A 7,855-nucleotide genomic window follows, 5' to 3' on the forward strand; every position below is an offset into this window, starting at 1 on the left:
GTTCAATAATTATTTAAAGAATAATGTTACCATTTCCAGTTATTTCAAATATTAACATGGGTTTGTGTCTTAAAATCCTTTTGTTTTGATGTTTGTGTCCATGTTATAATAATGCTACTTTTGGGCTGAGAATGTTGGGTAGCATAGTTAAGCATTTGGTAAGTAAAATGGGGAAATGTTCACTTTTTAACTTTACAGTTTATTTTATGAATTTCTAAGAAAAAACATCTCATTTTTATGCACAGATACTCATTTTATGCATTTTTATGAAACTGCTTTATAAACATGTATTCATAATGTCTTTAATCTTCTCTTTTGTGCTTTTTATCTTCTAAGGCAGGGGTTCTTTGAAATATGTATTCAGTCATTTAATTTTTATTTTTGTTTGTTTTTCTTCCTTTGTTTTTAATGAACTGCCTCTTACTAGAATTTTGCTGGTTTCATTCTTTCTAAGTACCTGTGAAGATGGGGAATATATGCATATGTATGCTCATAGTCCTGAAGACCGAGTATGAATTTATACATTTTCTAGACTATATATCCCAAGTCCACTTTTACTCATAGTTTAATCATTTTGATTGTCCTTTTTCTGGATCCTTCCTACTTTTGCTATATGCTTTATGTATGAAGATACCAACACCAAGTCACACTTGAAAGAGCTGGTTCCTGGCATTAAGAACAGGAAAGGATTGGGGCTTCCCTGGTGGCACAGTGGTTGAGAATCTGCCTGCCAATTCAGGGGACATGGGTTTGAGCCCTGGTCTAGGAAGATCCCACATGCTGCGGAGCAACTAAGCCTGTGCGCCACAACTACTGAGCCTGCACTCTAGAACCCGCGAGCCACAACTACTGAAGCCTGTGCACCTAGAGCCCGTGCTCCACAATAAGAGAAACCACCGCAATGAGAAGCCCAGGCACCGCAACAAAGAGTAGTCCCCACTTGCAACAATTAGAGAACGCCCGCGTGCAGCAACGAAGACCCAACGCAGCTAAAAATAAAATAAATATATTAAAAAAATAGGATTCATTTGTGTGTGTGTGTGTGACTTTTTAAAATACTTCTAGCTCTACTTTGTCACCATGTAGTACTACTTTAGTAGCCCCAAACTAGGATTCATTCAGTATTTATTGACTCTCTGCTGTGTACCTAGTATAGTTTTAGATTCTATAACTGCTGCAACAGGAAGACATGGACCTTTGCCCTTAGAGGGGTTACAGGTTAGCAGAAGTGGATGTGTACACAGGTGACGATACAAAACAGTGTGGTGTGTGCCATAAAGGGATCAATTGCTTACTGCTGATGTAGTTCTAACCAGGGAGCCAAGGAAGCCTTCATAGAGGAGGCTTTTGACCTTGTTCCTGAAGGATGAGGAGAATTTCAATAACGGGGGGTTACTCCAGGCTATGTGAACTGAATTCTCGACAAAAAATCTTAAAGCATTGCATTGAGATTAGGCATTGCAAATTATAATTTAGGATTAAATCACAACTTGAAAGCCATATTAAACCAATGAGTAAAACTATGAAAATTCAGTTTTACCATCCAGTTTCCCAATATATTCATTCCTAAAGTGAGACCCCTCTGTCCTCTGGGACTTACTGCTTTCCACAGCACCCTTTCCCCCAAGGTAGTGATCTTTCCCATAAGCACATTATCTGTAACTGAGGCACTTACAATTTCACCTTGTATTTGTTTCTATACAGGTTTTATCTTCCTTTCTGGAATATAAGTTCCATAAGAACAAAGCTCCATTTCTTAACTTTGAAACCAACCAGTGGGATGGCCAGGAATAGGTGTACTCATTGTCAGTTTTATGGATTCAGTATTTTATTAACATCTCTTGTAGTAAACATAAAATTGTCTTTTGTAGAATTCAGATTATTTATTAGAAGATTTTCATTATTGAATAATACAAAATATAAGCTGAAACATAGCTTTATAGAAAGCTATAAAGCGGCAGACACCCAGTGGCTGAGGTTAAGGAATGGAGACCTCTTTTAAGGGTTGAATTGTATGCCCCAGAGAGATATGTTGAAGTCCTAACTCCTAACACCTGTGAATGTGGCCTTACTTGGAAATAAAGTCTTTGCAGATGTAATCAAATTAAGATGGGGTTATTAGGGTGAGCCCTAATCAGGCACTATGACTGGTGTCCTTATACAAAAAGGAAAATGCCATGTGAGACAGAAACACAAGGAGAAAGCATGTAACAACGGAGGCAGAGATTGGAGTTAGGCACTTGCAAACCAAGGAACACCAAGGGTTGCTGATGACAGCAGAAAGCTAACAGAAGCAAAGAACAGATTCTTCGAGAAACTGAGAGCATGACTCTGCCAACACCTTGATTTCAAGCTTCTAGCCTCCAGAATTGTGAGACAATACATTTCTTTTAAGTAACTCAGTTTGGGGTACTTGGTTTATGGCAGCCCTAGGAAACTAATACACCCTTCTTAATTCACTAATTCAACACATACTTACTGAACATCTGCCAGATACTAATTTAGGTGCTTGAGATACATTTGTGAGTGAAGACAAAAATCCTGCCTTTGTGGACCAACATTCCAAGGGTGTGGGTGAAAGTGAAGAGAGGTAATAATAAAAGAAGATGATACCTTCTATAGAAAAAGTAGTGTAGGATAAAGTGGATGGTGGGGTAGTTGCCAATTAGGGTGATTGTGGTTGGGCTTATAGAGACTCAAAGACAAATTAGGCAAGTGTGACATAATAAATATATATTTGGTGTCTGCCCCTAGTTTCTGACACAGAGCTCCTAAAATCCTTGTCAATTCCTGTGTGATGGGGGTGTTAGGAGCATCTTACACAGAGCTTCTAAATCCCTTGGAATTTCCTGAGTAATAGGAGTGTCTTGTTCTAATGAGGCAACTCTTGGAGGGCTCCTGGATGACTTATGGATGAGGTCTGGTCGCCAGAAAGTCTAAGTCATGATTAGAAACAGAACTTGGAAATTGATCAATAACTGATCATGCCTGTGTGATGAAGCCTCCATAAAAATCCCTAAAATACAGGGTTCACAGAGCTTCCAGGATGGGGAACATATTCAGGTGCTGGGAGAGTGCCATGCCAAGGAGAGGATGTGGGAGTTCCATGCTCCTTCCCCATACCTTGCCCTATGCATCTCTCCCATTTGGCTGCTCCCGAGTTGTATCCTTTATAATAAAGCAGGAATAAGTAAACTGTTTTCCGGAGTTCTGTGAGCCATTCTAGGAAATTAACAAACCTCAGGAGAGATTGTGGGAACCCCTGATTTATAGTGGGTTTGTCACAAGTGGGGAGGCCTGGACTTGGAATTGGCATCTCACAGAACCATTCACTTTAGACAAGTTGGTCCCTGTCCAACTCAAAACACCAAACATCATCCTCTCCTGCTAAATGAGTGACTTTACCAGTTTCAGCGTTATCCCTCCTTTAGTCTGCTTTCCCTATAGGTAAGATTTATTTAGATGATAGAATTGCCCTTGCTTTCTGAGAACACCCAATCCAGAAGGAACCCTCCGCAAAATTCCACAACTATAGCCCCAATCCTATAATAGGTTCTTTCTAACTCTCTCTTACTGAGACACCCCACAGGTCTCCCTCGCTGCAAGGTTTTTTTTTTTTTTTTGGCTGAAGGGCATTGTCAGGTTTAAGAGATGGGAGGAGAGGAATGTGACCTTAGGCGACTGTGGGGTAACTTGCCCCAAAGAGGAACAGAGAAATACTGTAGAACGGTAGCCTTCAGGGAAACTAGGTCAAAGTATTCGTTTTGTTTTAAGATAGAGAATTAACACCATGTTTGTACGTTGAAGGGAAAAACCGAGAGAGAGAAATGGGTCGTTTAGTAGGAGAAAAGCTAGTGGGTAACACGCCGAGTACAGTAACTAGTGCTTCAGGTAGGAGCATGCGTCGTTCACCTGCAGGGTCGGGTGAGTGAGATCTTGGAATGTGCCTGGATGTGGTGTGGACATTCTCTTCCTGATTACTTCAAAGTTCTCAGTGAAGAGGCGAAAAAGGCGGAAGTCCTGCCTCCCACAATATCTAATTGCCTATTCGAAATTTCACGTCTCAGTTATTTTGTGCTTCTGTTTCAAAGAGCCTCCCCTCTACCGGAATATTAATTTCCCTATTATCTATCCAATTGTATGGTTAGATTCCAAATACAGTCCCACGAACAATGGGAGAAAACCTGATTGTGCCCTGGTTGTCTAGATCTCACAACAGAAGGAAACATTTCTCACCGTGTATTTCTCCACAAGACATTCCCCCACCTCCACCACAGGACAAGCCCTATATTGAGAAGAAAAAAAGTAAAATAAACAAGAAAGGACTTTCTTCGAAGTCCTCCGACTCTCTAACTGCTTTTACATAGGATCGCTTGTTTTAGTAAAGCTGCCAATATTGAGGCTCATAATTTTGTTCCGATAAAATAAAACACTGCCCTCTATCAGCAGTAATGCAGGTATGCACAGTAACACAGAAAATCAAATTCAACTTTAAACAGTGGCCTTTTCAGTTTCTTCTGTGCTTCACGGAGGAGGTAGGCGAGGGATCCGGGAAAGGAAGAAAAACTTGCGCTTTTAAGTGCGCAAGCGCACTTTGAGAACTGTTTCGTTTGCAAACTGGTCTTTTTTCCGAAGATCTGGTTAATATTGACACTATCTAAATTAATCCGGTTAAAAAAAAAAAAGTGTTCTTAATTACAGTGCTGTGGAGAGACCTCAAAATATTTAAGGGAAATGAAGTGCTGTAACAAAAAGCGCACTACGCCCAACGTGGGGCTCGAACCCACGACCCTGGGATTAAGAGTCCCATGCTCTACCGACTGAGCTAGCCGGGCGGTTGGTTAGCTACCTTCTTTTTCCTTCCCTTGAAGTGTTCAATTACATTTGATTTTTGTTTCCCTATAATTCTTTATTTACATTAAAAAATTTGTCATACTATAACCTCCAAATTCGTTTCTTAAATTCTTTGAAATTGTACTTAGATTTAATCATTTGTAGTGCGTGTGTATCCCAAGGGCACTGAAAACACGCATTTCTCATTACAGAATCACTGAATCTCTTTTTCTGAAGTGTTTTAAAATATTTACTGCCCGATACGTTATCTTCTTTACATAAACACGTATCAAGACTGTTCACTTTCTATCAAATGGCATAATGGATTCCTACAATTTTGGGCGCGGCATTAAAAAACAAAGTTTTTAATGAAGTTAGTTACACACACGGAAGAAAAATGGAGCTTAGCTATTTTCCTTTAATAGGATCTAGTCAAGGAAAGTTAAATTGAGGAAGGGGATACTGGTTCAGTTAAAATAAGCCCTCTTTCCGGTAACTGCCTGGCAATTGAAAGATAGGACCCTGAGAGGTTGTCATTACCATCCATCTCAAGAGACAAGCTGAGAGGAAAGGATTGTAGAGACTGTGAGTCTTCTGGCAAAGAAAGTTAATTCTAGAAGAAAAGGAGAAGAACTGATTCTGACCAAATTATGACAAGCTGAGACAATGGAATAATCTATGGAAATATATATATTCTGAGATACTAGTGAAGTTCTCTAGATAAGGAACTCTGCAAATTTCTGTGATGGGAGTGGTGTCTATCCTACTGCTCAGAACAGCAAGCTAAAGCCTAATTGTAAACCTGGGAGTAACAGAATCCTTAGGATACTATCCCTGAAACCCTAAAACACAGTATTTAGAAGTTAAACACATTGGGCATCACATTTCCGAGCTACTTAATTAACACATAATAATAAGGTATGGCATAAAATATGTTTAGATTCCTCGAAGTGCACCTAGGATTTAAGTAGAATATTTAAAATTTCCAAGCTTGAAATATTAATGCAATTATTCACCAACAATTTATTCCTGCAGTTGCAAATTCTGGCTTATTTTGACAATTTTATAACTTGGCAGAATGTAACTGGGAAGTGAACTTGTATTTATTTGCATTTTGAACACATTTATTAAGTACCTATCATGTGCAAAGCACTGTGTTATACATTCTAATAGATGGAAGTATAAACCAGACTCTGATAACCAGAAAAACCTTATCACCCTATAAGAAAGACATGTAGATTACATACCGATTTTATATGCACTACTTCCAAAATAATTTAAAGTAATTAAAACAAACACATCCATACTCACACATTTTAAGTCTTCTAATGAATCAGGCAAACAATCACGAACCTTAGACCACAATTCAATGTATTCTTCCAAGATACGAGATATATCAACAATCCAGCCCCAAAATAGGCAGTTCATCGAGTTCAGAAAGAGCTCCAAATTCATAATTATTAATGAATACACAGTAGGCATTAGTCACTCAAATTGTGTTTATCACACACAAGCAGGAAAGTTAATTAAGAGTTTAACTGGATCCCTAAACAAGTTTGGAGTACTTGCAGTTTACCTTCAAGGTGAACCCTCCTAGGACTATACTCTTCAGCTTTCTTCAGCACTTTCTTGGCCTACCCTGGACTAACTCAGGACCCTTCAAGAAAAAATTGCAAGTAGAATATTTCAGTGAGGGTTAGGCAAATTAAATGGCTAGTCTTCCAAGTATATCCAAATCCTTTCTTTATCCATTTGTTCAAGAATAAAAACTAACCTTTAATTATAATGCTTCATTAGCAGAAAGAAGCAATTGAATTCCCTCTTTCTCTCTCAGTTTCTACATCTAATTTTTCAGCAAGCCCTACACTTCTAAAATCCATCCACGTATTTCCACCTCCACTGCCCCCACTCTGCTCATTCTCCATTACTGCTTGCCCACCGGACTGCAATAGGTTTCCAACTAGTCTCTATGCTTCTGTTCTTCCCTGTATTTATCATTCTTCACACAGAAGCAAGAGAGATCATTTAATAAATAAATTAGATCATATCATTCTGCTTAAAAAACTGCTGATGACCTCATGGTAGAAAGCCAATCATTAACTGTGGAAGGAATGACGGAATTAGAAAATCACCATTTGGCAACCATCATCATAATAATTGATTCAAATATAAATCAGGGGATACTATAATTAGTGGGTGAAAGGTGAAGGAGTTGCAGGATATTTACATAGTTTCAAGGTGTTTATTCACAAGATATTTATTAATTACAAAGGACAAAATTGAAACTCTAGTGGAGAAATCTTAAGTAAGTGATCAAAGTTAACATCATCTGTAGTGGAACAAACTGACATCATGTGCCTCCTAATATAAGATTCTAATATGAATACAAGGTTACTTTTGTGGCATTCCTGACAAAAAATACATCACCCGAATCTAATCATGAAAAAAGTCACACAAACCTAAACTGCAGAATATTCTACAAAGTAAATGTTTTGTATTCTTCAAAAGTGTTAATGCTATGAAACCTAAAGAAATATTAAGAAACAATTTTCCAGATTAAAGGAGACTAGAGACATGACAACTGAATGCAATGTGTGATCTTGGATTTTCTTTTGCTATGAAGGGCATTACTGAGAGATTTGCCAAAATCTAAATGAAGTCTGCAGATCAGAAAAAAGTATTGTTAATTTTCTGATTTTCATAGTTTTACTGTGGATATGTAAAATGGTATTCTTGATTTTGGGGAAATACACACTGAAGTATTTAGCAGTTTAAAAAAAAAAAAAAAAACGCTGATGGCTTTCCATTTAAAATCAGATTAAAATCCAAACCACTACAAGGTCTGATCCCACTTCCACCTCTCTGATTTCACTTCCTGTCACTCTCCCCCACTTAATCTCCATGACAGGCCACACTGATCTGACAGTTCCCATAACAAGCCAAGTTTAAATTCCAATAACAATCCCAAGTTTCAGTTTAAATATCACCCATTCAGAAAGTCATTCCTTAAGTATCAATAATA

This window comes from Hyperoodon ampullatus (genome assembly GCF_949752795.1).
Source record: "Hyperoodon ampullatus genome assembly, chromosome: 3".
Taxonomy (NCBI): Eukaryota; Metazoa; Chordata; class Mammalia; order Artiodactyla; family Ziphiidae; genus Hyperoodon; species Hyperoodon ampullatus.